The following is a 14,647-nucleotide window of genomic DNA, read 5'->3' as shown; positions in this document are numbered from 1 at the left end:
ACTTCGGTGGGATCCAGATGGAGTGTGTGTGTGTGTGTTTCTTTTAAAGTACAGTTTTCAGATAAAATTCCTCTTAATTCCACGACAGGTTAGTGAGACATGACTTCTAGCTTAAAGTAGTGGCTTAGGGATTCTAACCTGCAATTATCATTCGTGTGTGTGTGTGTGTGCGCGTGTGCGTGCATGCACCAAGTTTTTTTTCTTACATCTTGTCTGGCCTTCCCTAGTGATTGAATAATAATAATTAGAGCCTATGGAACTAACATCATTTTTAAAATTATTATTATTATTATTATTATTATTACTACTACTACTACTACTACTATAGCAGCTGTTCTGTTGTAAAGAAGACAAGTTGTGGAAATTAAGGCAGCAGCTAGTAATAATCACAATAGGCAAGACAGAGGGTCAAGGATGTGATCTGATGTAAAGACGAATTTGTTATTTGTGGTTCCAGCTGCAGACCCTGCAGGTACAGTATTAGAATCTCCCTCCAGTCCTAAAACTGCAGAATTCCAGGGGTGAGTGTGGAAGGACTGAGCACAAGCATGTGGACACTGGCCTTTTTCCTTTCCTGACTTCTGAGTGATTGAACTTCCTTCTGCTTCTCCTCCACCCCACCCCACCCCTCCCCTCCCCTCCCCCCTGAGTCTCAAGATTATTCAGAGGGGTAAAAAGGCATCCTGAAGCCCCCAAGTCCCTTTCCACTCTCCAGGTCTTTTTCCTGCTGAAGACCAAAAGGAAGTTCATCCAAGAAACTGGCGCTTGCCTATTTGGCTCCAGGAGATGATCTTGAAGGCCTTGGAAAGCTCAGCCGAAGAAAGGTCAAAAGGCACGAAGCGCCAAGTACGGAAGGATTGCCCGACCCGATCTTAGGAAAGGGGCCAGAAGCCGAGGGAGGGGAAGGAAAAGTTGCTTCAAAAGACGCGGCGTCGGAGAGGAGCCGAGGTCCTATTGTCTCAGAAGGGGAGTGGGTTGGAACTACGAGGTTGGGGTTGGTAATATTGCAAACAAGTGTCCATTCCGAAGACGCTAAACTCCTGAAAAGAAAACGAGCGAGGCACCACGCTATTAAGCGCGATTGACACTCCTGGTTGTCTGCGTGGGATTATAGTCAGGACGACATCTTGTCCATCTTCCCACTTCACCAGCTCCTTCCTTCCTTTCTTCCTTGTGAAGCAGCTGGTTTTATACACACCCTTTATTCCAAAAGAAATTGTAATTATCTTCTAAGAAGGCCAAAATAAATATTGGATTGTTTTTCCTTCTCTAACAGCTATATAACATTATTGTGAGGGCGGTTTGTAAAAAAACAAAAACCCGCACGGGACTTCATGCCTCTGCGGTTCAGGAAAAATGAACTCTTTAAGAGAAGGTAGAGAAGGTTTGCCAGAATTATTCTGAAGGGACGGGGAGACAAGAGACACCCCGGAAACTTAACAAAACTTTTATTAGCAGGCGGAAGCCTTTTAAAAACTGCGAATATATTTCCAGCTCTCCTGATTACAAATGATTTTTTTAAAAAATGCGTTTCGGCTTAAGAAGAATCTTTCTTTGAATGTAAATTGTTTTGGTAAGCGAATACCCCTGGCCACAAAGTTTGCTTTCCTGACTCCAGAAGCTTCGCCCTACAAACCAGATGTTTCGTCAGTCGATTCCCCAAAGAACAGTCATAGGTTTGGATGGGAAGGGAGCAATGGGGAGAAATAACAGGTTCCACAATACTTTGGCTTTTTTTTTTAAATCCCATTTTAATTAGCAATTAAGAAGGAGGAAGGGTCGCAGAGGGATCCCCTCCGTGAAAGGACTGCAACCGCGTCGCTCTTGAGACTTTGATCAATTCTTTAACGGGCGCGCGCGCGTGCACACGCCCCCCCTTTGGTCTTCATCAAAGAATTCAGCTGTGGATTAAAAATAAAAAAGCTGCTCCTGATTTAGTTTTTGCAAACAAGAACTAAAGCTTTTCCAAGGAGAAACTTCGATTTCATAGATAGATAGATCGATCGATGGTGTATAGAATATTCTTATATTCAATTGTTGTGCTGGATCTTTTCATTCCCACCCTTTCGCTTTCGTCTGAACCGAAACCAAGGCTTCTGTAATCCCCAATGTCTGTCTTTATCTTTCTAGAGCCAAGCCCTGTGCAGGTGTCTACGTGTTTTGTTGTTTTAATGAGGGGGTCTTCATACCCACGCGCAGGCAGCCCATTGCTGAAGCTCACTAACGCACTTCTGGGCGATGCGCGCACTTACTCGCCTAAGGGAGAGATGCTGGAATCCTACTTGGGCTTGCTCGGGAGTAAGCGCCCCGGAAATCCAGTGACTGGAGAGCCGCGGAAGTATTTGCAACGCCAGGGGGAGAAAGCAAGGCTTCGCCTGTCTCTCTCCCAAAGAATCACCTGGCTATTTGCTCGCTCAGGTTCACCCGCGCCTGCGTCACAACCCTACACTTTTGCAAAATGACTTGGTGTCCAGAAAGAGGAGATCCGGGCCTCGCCTTGAGGGACAGGGCTTCGTTTCTGCGCCCCGACCCCCTTTCAAAAGACGCCCTTGGCTCTTTTCTCTTCGCGAGGGACCCCCAGCGCGCACGGCCGGGCGAAAGAAGGAGAGAAAAACAGAAGCCCTCCAGATCTAAACCTGGTTCCCAAGTCTCTGGCGTTGCGCTTCTCCTCTTCCTTCTCCTGCGGAGGCTGCTTGCGCGGTACCGCTTCTTCGGCCAGGCCGGGCACAGCTGGAGCACAGGCCGGGAAGGGCAGCGCTCCTGAGAGCAGAGAAGGGGAGGCTGCCTCAAGGGCAAATTTGGGAGTTTTTTTTGGGGGGGGGAGAAATCTAAAACTGCACCTGCTTTAAAAAAAAAAAAAAAGCAACAATAAACTCTCTTCCGCCCAAGAGGGAGCAGCGCTGTTCTTCTCAGACGCCGCTTCTCTGAGCCCCGCCGCAGCTAAGCCTCCGCCCCCCCTCCCGCCCCGCCGGTCCAGCAGACATCCCTGAGCAGAAGCGACCGGGTCAGTCTGCAATCCTGTATCCTTCACAGGCAGGTTCGCCCTCGCTCCCCCGGTTGAAACCTGGGAACCTACTCTTAATGTAAAGGTAGTCAGTCTCCCCTCCCCCCCCCCCCCCGCCTTTTCTTTCGGCAAGCCGTAAAGGTTCAAACAGTTCGGGGCTGCTGAGGCTACGAAAGGAGAGGAGCAAGAGAGGGAGGGGGAACAAAAGCGGGAGGGAGACCACTTTAGAAACCGTTGGCTATTGCTGGAAAGAAGAGGTGCTCCCGCAGCGTCGGAAAGGTAGAGCCGGGCAGAAGGAAACAGTTCGGGGGCGGGGGGCGAGATCCCGATCCAAGCGACAGCAAAATGCCTTTCAGACGCCCTGCAGGGTCGGCCCGTTTCAACCCCCTTTAAGAAGTTGAGGTTTTCTTTCTTCGCTCCGGCTAGGGAGGGGGTGGGAAGCGGCGGCCCTGATCGGGACGCGTCGAAGGGCACCGCCGGCCCGAACGGCCGTGGCCACGTTTCTAGGATCCCCAACTGAGGACACCGCCGCCCCCCGTTTTGCCCCTCCTCCTTTACTTCCCAACCCGAACAGCTGCCTAAAACGCAACCGGATCAGAGAGGGGGGAGCGGTCCGAAGTTATTGCCTTAGTTTATTGCCCACCCCCCACTCCCCACTCTTCTACACTCCTGAGATTAATTTCTGGTGGTCTCCCATCCAACTGCTAACTAGCTTTTAGCTCCTTAGCTTTTTGAGCTCAACCAACATTGGACAGATGCTGCCAATGTTATATAATCTGTGGGTTAGCATGTTGTGGCAACCCAACCACGGAGGTTTACAAATCATGGCCTAGACTCCATGTGTTTGCAAGTCCATCCAACAATGGCTTTTTCAACAAACCATGCTTTTATATGGTTTTATACTTGCCGGTAGGTATCTTCTACATATCAGCTGAAGGTTCTGTCTTTGGTGGCTGAGCAACTCCTAGTCTGTTTCTTCAAACACAGCATCATATAATTTGAGGGGGAAAATTGCTTCTGAATCAAGATAGAAACACAGTGGGTTTCAAGCAATGATCTCTCGTCATACATTTCTAGTTAAAATCCTTTTAACAGGAAATATCTTGGCATTTCTATCACCCTGCCTCAGCAAATTTTAATTTAGAAAATGAGACATAGCAAGAGATAAATCATTGCATAATCCCCGATGGCCATCTTTAAGGGGGCTATGCTTTGCTTGTGGCAAACTATCTTTTTTCCTCTGGTCAAATAGGTTTTGTAGGTTTTATGGAACACTCTACAAAGCTTGCCTGCCTCAAGTCAAGTGGCACAATGAGGATCTGGTATCTCAAAGAGGAGAAACAAAATCTGTCTCCTGGTTCATTGATGATGGAAAGATGCTTTGCAAAGAGATAAAGACACTCTAGCATGATACACAACCAAGTACCCTCTTTACTACTGCTAAGCCTTTTGCACCATGGATGAGTTCTGATTGTAAACCTCACATTTTAATCTGTAATTAATGAATGCATCAAATCAATGGCTATTACGGCTTTCAGTCTTTAATTGAAGGAGCATCCAGGGTACCTTATTCAAAAGCATCACTTAAAGGGGCTGTCATTCACTTCAGCTGATCACCCTGCTATATGATTTTCTTTAAGGCCCATTTTATTCATAAGAAATTATGAATGTCTCAGCTGGGTTGGAAAGCATTAATTGATTAATCACAATGATGATTTGATGAGTTAATTAACTGCAAATTAAATCATGCTTTCATGGAAATTCTATATGGTAGTGGGGGAGAAAAGTTTGCCAGTTAACAGGAATGGCTGAACAAATCTGAAAGCTTATTCTTTATATAAATCTATCTCTTGTCTACTAAATGATTTTGGGAAAAGAAGAAGATTTTAGAAAGAAAAAACAGACAAAATTCACCCCTGAAGATATTCTGAATACCTGGATCTGGGATAATTTAGGATCTGTTTGCTCAAAATAACATGTAGCAAACTCTGGGAATGACAGGGTCCAGCCCTTGCAAAAACTATTATTTCAGATTTAGAGAAAAGGCAAAGTCTACTAAGGGTACCACTTTTTTTATAGACCTTTTTTTTGGGGGGGGGGTGCCTTTAAGTCTGTGTCAGTCTTGACTCCTGACAACTGCCTGGACGAGTCCCTGCAGTTTTCTCGGCAAGATTTTAGAAGTGGTTTGCCCTTGCCTTCTTCTTCCTAGGACTGAGAGAAAGGGACTGGCCCAAGGTCACCCAGCTGGTTTTGTGCCTATGGTGGGACTAGAATTCACAGTCTCCTGGTTTCTAGCATGATGCCTTAGCCACTACACCAAACTGGCTTTCTGGAGAATCACTAGAGTGATTAGTGTGCCATTAATAGGGCTTTTCTGATTGGGTAGAGTACAACTCCCATAACTCAAAGTTATTCTGAATGTTGCATTGGGGGAGGGGAGGAACCCCTGTGGCAAAGAATGCTTTAATCATTTGTGTGCAATATGCAAAATATCCATAGAAATTCCCCACCCTGAAAATGCAGTGGTGGGTTTCCAGTTAGTATACAACTGTTTAAAACTACAGCACTCAGGTTTGTACAACGTGCTAAGTCAAAATCAAATAAACCTCATTATGGCAAACTGGGATGTTTGACCCCTTTATGTTCAGTCCTAGGCCATGGGCAAACCACTTCCAAAAATATTGCCTAGAAAATTGCATGGATTTGTCTGTGTAGTTGCCGGGAGCCAAGACTGATTCAAAGGCATAAACAAACAAATAAATAAACCTATCCCAACGTATGAGTAGGATTTGTCAACTCCTATTTGGTTGTACAGCTGGAATGAGAGATAATAGGGATCTGTACAAGCCTGTTCTTGCCCAGAGTAGCTGCCCTCAACAGCACTTTAAAGAATAAGGGTAATCAGTAGTCCTTATAGGTCACCAAGCCTGCGGTTCTCATGCAACACAATCAGGTGGTAAAATAACACAATGATAGAATGGATTTGTCCTCTCTCAGATTGTAGGCTTCCTCCATAACAAGAAAGGAAGAAGGAGATGAGAAGATGATGGCCATTGTGGGCTAGCTAAATGTAGTGAATAAGTTCTGAACCCACATTTCTGCAGATGTATTCAAGGAAGTTAAAGTGATATAGTTCATCTGAATGTCTGTAGACTGCAAGAAATGTATGAAGTAGACCTTGATGGGTGTGAATCACCATATATCGAACTTTACAGAACATTGTCTGCTATTTAGCGATTGATAATCATCAGGATGTGAGAAGCTCTCTTGGTCCATCCAGCCCAGCACTGTAGACACCACCAACTCTCCAGATTTTCAGGGAAAAGTTTACCCAGTCTTACCTGGGATACTGACATGCAAAGCAAATTGTCTACCCTGGAGCAATGACCATTCTTTATTTGTTCTTTGAAGGACTCCCCAAACCAATTTAAAGATCAAAAACCAGAAGAACTCCAGAATCTTGAATTTCCCCATTGACAGTTGGCAGTTGGATATTAGACAGGGCAAACCATGAGTCACCTGGGTAGAATCTTACCCATCATGGCAAAATGAATTGCCTTTCTATTTAAATGAGTTGTCTTTACACATTCGCATTACCACATGCAGCTTTTATGCCATTCTATCGACTTTTTTTACCCAGCAAAGGCTGAGTAAGATGAAGGAAAAGTAAAACTCATCCTCCATGTTCAAATTGTAGGCTTCTGAAAATCTTCTTTCAAAATACTCAGGTGTGCTACATAAACAGGTGTGCTGTTCCTCATAGTGTGATACTGATGAAATATGCATTCCCACCCTTTTTATCCTAGGTCTCTTCCCATTACTTTCCCTCATGTAAGGATGCTTAGCCAGTAACTCTATTCACAGGATCAATCAATAGGAACATGCTTATTTCTCACATTGTTCCTGCCCCCTTTTTCCAATATAAGAAATGGCCTTTTTGTTTTATCTTTGCAGCAACAGAGAATGATTAGGTTACCAAATATTGTGGGTTGTTTTTTTTTTAATGTACTACTTTGCTCCAAGATGGATTGACACGAATTGGAACCCAGCCCGGCAACATTGTCTTTATTATACCGGCATTACACTCAGTGGCTGTTTTAGAAAAAAGATGTTCTTGATGGAATGGTAGGTAACAAAGATGAATATAGAAAAGCTTTAATTGAAGGAATTTGTGTAGTTATTATTTTAACAACATTGGTCACTTGGTGAAATAGAATGCTGAGTTAGATAGAAACCTGGGTGATCCAGCAAAGCTATCTTCAGAGAAGAAGCTAGAGCAGATACCAGGACATATTCACCTCACAAACTAACTGATAACTTATGCTACCTCCATGGGGTAATAATAGCAAATGTTGTTCAGCTCTAAGTTAGGATGAATAGATGTAAGCTTTTAATACTGTCATCTTCATTCTTGCTGTAGTAGCTTTTCATGGGGAGTGGAGAATTAAGCTCAAGGACACTGAAAACCATTGTTCTGTATGTTCACTTTAGATTATATATCCCCAATAATGATTTTACCATTTACCATGAAAAACATGCACTAACCCTCAGTTACATTCCCAGAATGAGCAAAAGTTATGATTTCAGTTAACTTCAATTATTGTGAATAGTAGATTTCTGTTGAGGCCAGAATTCCACGTCTCATGTCTTCCAGAGTCTAGGAACAAAGACTTTACTGAATTTCAAATAAGTTAGATCTTCCTCGATTTTCATTATTCAGAAAACAAATTCTCCTCCTCCTCAAAAGGATTTTAAATTTGCCCGATATGAATGAACCCAAATAGATTCCTTATATGCTGTTTGAGATACTTGGGCAAAAATGTGGTTTGCTTATTCTTAGGGCAAAGTGTGTTCCCAACCACTGTGGTTTCAATTACAAATCATGGTTCAATTACTATTACTATGATACATGATCTCAGCTTGTGAAAACCCAAAAGTCTGAGTTCAATCTTTCATTAAGGTGCCACAGACATTTCTTGAATGTCTCATATACCTTCTCTTTGGTTATTTACTGATTATCCTTTTCAAACTTACACACACTTCTAAAATAACAGAACTGTTTTCCCAGTCCTTTGTGACTGACATTCATCTCAGTGAACTGAGGGACAGGTTGAGGGATAAGAGCCACCTTGAGAACTTTGGTGAAAGCGTTTCTCTACATATTTTGTTTGTGCTCATTAGGGTGATAAAATCAGGACAGACGGATTCATTTTCCTTGTTAGTTGTGACTACCATTCGTGTCATCCAGGTCAAATGCAATGTGGAAACTAAGAAAATCTGACACGATCATTGATTTGCTCACCTTGTACTCATGTCATCCTCGTACACTAGAGACAAAGAAATGTGGCTTAAAATTGCAATTAACCAGCTTTGGGGCAGGTGCCTCTTGTTGGCTATTTATTCTGTTCAAACTTCATGTCATGTGAAAGCTATACTCATTCGTAACATTCATTCATCTCTTTTCTTATTTATTTTCATTTTTACTTCACATTACAAATACAAATTGCAGGTGCCTGTCCACATTCACTTCCCTAGGAATTTCTGCTCAAATATCTTATCGGGGTTTTTTTTCCAGAAAGGCTTTTTTTTTTTAAGGGGAGGGCTGGTCCTCCAAAGAATGGAATTTGCCTTCTGGCCCCACCCACCCAATTATTAAAAGCACTACCTTCCTTTCAAACATTCCTTAACATTTAATGGTTCGTAACATAATGAAAAGAAAAGGTCATTTGGTTCAGAAGAGATGCATTGGTTCTGCAATTCTTCTGATAGCTGCAGAATTTCAGCTTCATTCTGGACTTTAAAAAAAAAATCCTACATGAGCTCCCAGCCAAGATCAGTTTCAGGTGCTATAATTTAAGTTTATTTCTTGATGAGCAGTACATTTATTTTTTGGCTGTCTCACTTCAGTTTATATCCAAACTGGGCAACATCACCACCAACATTCTATCTCTTCTTCTTCTTCTTGAGGTTTCAGAACCTTCCCCAGGATTTCACAGCCTACAATTTGAGATCCACCTTGCGAATCCCTGTAAATTTGAGAAGCAACCTGAAGCCCCAGCTGAATATACTTTTGCAAAACCTGTTTCTGCAGCTTGGGAACCCGCTCTGAGGGGCTGAAAACAGACCATGGGGTTTTTTGCTGCTTTTAGGCAAAAAACACACACAAACCATAGTGAAAATCTAATTTTTTTTTTCAAGTGTCTCCCATTATAAAATGGGGGGGAGGGGGAAGCAGAAAATTCTGGCCATAGGTGACACAGCTGAGCCCATTTTGCATCCCTGCCTTTCTGCTGTGGCTCTCAACTCTGCAGAAGCATGAAATGCAGCTGTTAGCCACCATACGGGTGCCATACCATGTGTGCATATGATAATGTTGTGGGCAATCTACAGCAGCAAGCAACCTCTGCTTAAATTATTCACACCACCACCAAGACCACCACCACCAAGTCCATCTGTTCCACTCCCCACTACCTTTTACTTTTGGGAAGTATCTTCTTACATTTAGTTGAAACTTCCAGTCCTGAAGTTTTGAGGCAAGGTCCGCGCTTGCTCCATTTTCTGCAATGGGAACTCTTCAGATGCGCTGAGACTTTGATCATATCTCATCTGAAGCTTGTCTTGCACATATTATATCACGCCCAGTTCTTTCAGGCATTCTTTACAGCCCTTGATTTCCTGATTTCTCAGCATCCTGGATCATCTCCTAGCAAGAAACAAACTGCAAACAAATGAAACAAAACAAAAAATCAGTTGGGTTGGTGTTTAATTTAAGAAAACTCAGCAGTAAAACGTTCACATGGTTTGAGATGAAAGTAATTGTTAGAAGTAGATGTCATCACAAATATGCCGAACCTGCACTGGCAGTCTCATAAAGAGCAAATAATTTATCCACACTTATACATCTTCAGTTACCAATGCAACCGTTTCATTTGTCGTATTTGTACATTTGACTGCTGTGCCTCACCCAGGGTCTTACAGTGAGTGCCATACAAATAATGTAAATTAAATGAATAAATACATTTAGGCCCTGCCTTTTCACTGATAAATGGCTGCTAATGTGCACAGTAAAGCTAGAACATGGGCATCCATGGGGAGGGTGAAAAAAAGGCAACATGATGTTCAGCAGCACAAGAAAAACCCCACCCCTTTCTTACATTTTTTTGCAGCATATTTAAAGCGGCGGGACTTCATTTGCGCTGCCACACCTGCCATCTTACCTTTTTTTTGACCCTTCCTGGGAATACTGGTGAATGGGAATCAAATTAAGAAATGCAATGGAAAGCACAATTAACACTTTTTAAAAACCACTTTAATTTCCCAGCTTAGCAGCAGATCCACTTTACCTGTCAAAGAAATGGCCTGGCTTTCTTGGCAGGAAAGTTCCAAAATGTGGAACGGCCACCAAGCAGTTCCTCTGGTTCATTTCCAACCAATAAACTTCTGATAGCAAAGGGAGTCCTGCCCTTCAAAAATTGTTGGATGATTTCTCTTTTCCCTGGACAAACTTGGAAAAATCCCATCACATTTAGTGAAGAACTTTGAAATGTGGTGTTGTTCAGTCATTAAGTCGTGTCCAACTCTTCGTGACCCTATGAACCATATCACACCAGGCCTTCCTGTCCTTCACTGCCTCCCTGAGTTTGCTCAGTTTCATGCTCATTGCTTCAGTGATACTATCTGACCATCTCAACCTCTGCCATCCTCTTCTTTTGCCTTCAATCTTTCCCGGCATCAGGGTCTTTTCCAAAGAGTCCTCTCTTTGCATTAGGTGACCAAAGTATCTGAGCTTCAGCTTCATTATCAATCCTTCCAATGAGCAATCAGGGTTGATTTCCTTTAAGATTGACTGGTTTGACCTCCTAGCAGTCCAGGGGACTCTTAAGAGTCTTCTCCAGCACCACAGTTCAAAGGCATCAATTCTTCGCCGTTCAGCCTTCTTTATGGTCCAGCTCTCACAGCCATACATTACTACTGGGAAAACCATAGCTTTGATTATGCGGATTTTTGTCGGCAAGGTGATGTCTCTGCTTTTTAATATGCTATCTAGGTTTGCCATAGCTTTCCTCCCAAGGAGCAAGCGTCTTTTAATTTCATGGCTGCAGTCTCCGTCTGCAGTGATCTTGGAGCCCAAATAAATTAAGTCTGTTACTGCTTCCATTTCTACCCCTTCTATTTGCCAGGAATTGATGGGTCCAGATGCCATGATCTTAGTTTTTTTAATGTTGAGTTTCAAGCCAGCTTTCGCACTCTCCTCTTTCACCCTCATCAAGAGGCTCTTTAGTTCTTCTTCACTTTCTGCCATTAGGGTGGTATCATCTGCATATCTGAGGTTGTTGATGTTTCTCCCTGCAATCTTAATTCCAGCTTGTGATTCTTGAAATGTGTGCCCAATTCTAATTTAAATTAGGGCTTTCTCCTGGAGATGAACTCAGTTTCCCCTGTCCGATTGTCAGTAACTCCCTTAAAGAGGAAATGGACACAATACAGGTAGTCCTCGCTTAACAACTGTTCATTTAACGACAGTTTTAAGTTACGACAGCCTTGGAAAAAGTGCTTTATGACCTGTACTCAATCATTGTAAACTGTTGCAACTCCCTGTGGTCACGTGATCGTGATTTGAGATCTTTTTTACAATGGTCATTAAGCAAATCACGTGGTCATTAAGCAAATTCCAGCAAAAAATGTCCATTGGGGAAGCTGGATTCACTTAACAGCTACATGATTCTCTTAATGACCATGGTGATTTGCTTAACGGCCATCATAAAAATGGTCATAAAATTGGGTCTGGTCACATGGTGACTTGCTTCATGACTGCCCCACTTAATGACCAATTTTCTCGTCCCCATTGTGGTCATTAAATGAGGACTATCTGTACTTCTGCTGTTCTCTTGCCAACTGCAAGCACAGCACTAATGTTACTTCCCAGGATCTGGACATTATGCTTTTGTCAGCCCAGCCCAAGATTGAAGCAGCAAGAAAATGTTATTTTGACAATGGATGTGAGCATATACTTAGAAGAACATCCACATGCAAATCATTAACAAATAATAGCCAGGATAATACTAATAAAATAAAACAGTGCAGCATATTCTTTTGGAATGCAAGACCTATAGCAAGTCTCACAGGAATACACAATAACATGTGTACATTATTTCTTGTAACGCTGAAAAAAAGACCTCAGTGGAATAGACTTTGACCCCACATATACTATTCTGCATTTTGCACGAAGTGCAGTTGATGGTATTGAAAAAAAAATTTTTTTAAGCTGCTGCGATAGCAGAGATCAGAAAAAGAGACTTAAATTGATACAATTAATCCCCTGGAAATAAAGCAAGAATGTCTTTTCTTATTCAGAGTTCAAACATCCAGAGAATATGCTTAATTAAAATTTGGCTATACATTTTTAAAAGATAACTGAAAAACAAGAAAGAAGCACTAGATATATTGCTCAGCATTCCACTGTTTTTTTAAAAAAAAAAATAACAACAACAACAGCAACACAATATTCCTGTTTGGACGAAGCCCAGGAGAACACAGCTTGTCATTTATAAAAAGGTCCCTGATAGGATTTTAAAAGGGAGGATTTCTTATGAAAGGAAAATCTATTTTGAAAAAGGTTGCTCACAAGCAAAAGCCGCACCCGGGCTATGCTGTGATCTAAGATCCTCGTCCTGCAAGAATCCAACTGAGGAACTCTTCTGCCCCTCTTTAATTGGTGGCCCAAGGCCTCTATCTTGTTCTCCTAATTCATCCTCGTACACCCACCCTATTCCTAAACGTTCATAAACGGGCCGTTCTGAAAATAGGTTACATGTTGAGTCTTCTCCTTTGCTCATTAACTCTTGCTAATAGACAACGGCACATAGGAAGGGTTGTTTAATGGGCCAGAGGGAGGAAAACAAGGGGAGAAATGCCCTTCTTCTCTGAGACCATTCTTCTGTCCCTAGGTGTTCCTAGGTTCTCCCCTTCATGGGAGAGAACTGTTTGTTGGCTTTGGTTTACATGGCCTCCCCTCTCACCAGAGTGACTCTGGGCAGTTCAAACAACAGGATGAATCACTGCAAAAACACGCAACATGTAATCAAAGACAAAGCAATGGCAGCCGAGAATAACCACCTCGACGTAATGACAAGCTATCTGGGCCTTGCTAACTTCCCGATCCCTATGGCTGAGCAAACAGCCAGGACTTCAGTGTGCTTCAGAAGGCCTGCAGAGTTGGGGCCAAGGTTTTGGGTCTCCACCCTCTGAAACAGCATCGCCCCAGATATGAGGACTGTGCCCTCTCTCCTAGGGCTCTGGAAGGCTCTGAAGACCTGGCTTTGGTCCCAGGTCTAGGGTTGATGTATGAGGGTTTGTTTAGGGCCCGTCTCGTTTGATGTTTCTTGTCTCTAAAATTATTTCAGTCTGGGCTGTCTATTTGGTTTAATGTTTTTATCTGTTTTGATGGGTTTTTCCCCTAGTTTTGTACACTGCCCAGAGTCTGTTGCAGTTGGGTGCCTTATACGTTCAAATAAATAAATAATAGTAAATAAAATTCCAGAGGGTGAGTGCTACTTTTGAAGTATGCCTCTCCATCTCCGTATCCCTCCTAAAGGAGAGTTGCAATCAGCAGCTGGACCAACGTGTCACACTCCTGTTGTGAATCACAAGGGAGGCACAGGGTTGGAAGCAAAAATACCTAGGAAACCATATTATTGTGGTTGGTTGCACAGTCAGCCAGATGTTTAGACTGGATTTGGCATTTTTATGCACCTATTGAGTCCCTCCCAAGGACCTGGGATAGGCAGATGTTGTTGTTTGATGGTGTTGGAGGTATAATCGCAGGATGTCAGCTGTTCCAAGTAAAGCTGCCTTTTGCAATTGACTGATGGTGGTTTTGTCAATGCCGGTGGTCTTCAAGTGGTGCTCCAGATGTTTCGGGATTGCACCCAAGGCACCGGTTACTATTGGTACTATCTTTCTTTTCTTTTGCCACAGTCGTTCTATTTCTATTTGCAGGTCTTTATATTTTGTGATTTTCTCCAGTTCTTTCTCTTCTATGCTGCTGTCTCCAGGGATTGCAATGTCCACTCTCCAGACATTTTTGTCGTCGTCATCATCATCATCATCGTCATCATCGTCATCGCCGCCCACTCCAGAAGACACTGAGCAGCTTACAGCATATCAAACTATATCATTTAAACAACTAAAAACATAACAGCAAAATATATCAGCCCAGAGAAGAAAGCCACAGAAAAAGGCTTAGCAGGATCAGATTTCCTTAATAGCTTGATGATGAGCCCAGTGCTGCTATGGTAGAAAATGTCTATTCCAAACAGCTGCCCTTCCATTGCACACCGTGGGGTCAAGGATGCATCTTGGCAGAGTCCCCAGGAAACCACAAAATGACCCAAGAGGCAGCCAGCATCTGAAAGGAACTGGTGCTTCAAGGTTCCTTCATCACGCAACCCTCTGATCCAAAGATAGCAATGCTGACCCCATTTACCTCATCTCTGTTGCAAAGATCTCCTAGGGTGAACCCAACAGCTACAAGCTGATCCAGGGATTAACCTCGACGTGCTGCAGATGTAATACGAGAGTCACGGCAGTAAAGGGGTTTGTTTTTTTTTTGCTCTGCAATACATCGCGATGTGCTTGTAAATT

This window comes from Python bivittatus, unplaced genomic scaffold (assembly GCF_059951505.1).
Source record: "Python bivittatus isolate LINGU-HERP-01145 unplaced genomic scaffold, Pbiv_v1 ctg000190_np1212, whole genome shotgun sequence".
Classification (NCBI taxonomy): Eukaryota; Metazoa; Chordata; class Lepidosauria; order Squamata; family Pythonidae; genus Python; species Python bivittatus.
The sequence above is the reverse complement of the archived record's forward strand: the minus strand, read 5'-3'. Positions refer to the sequence as shown.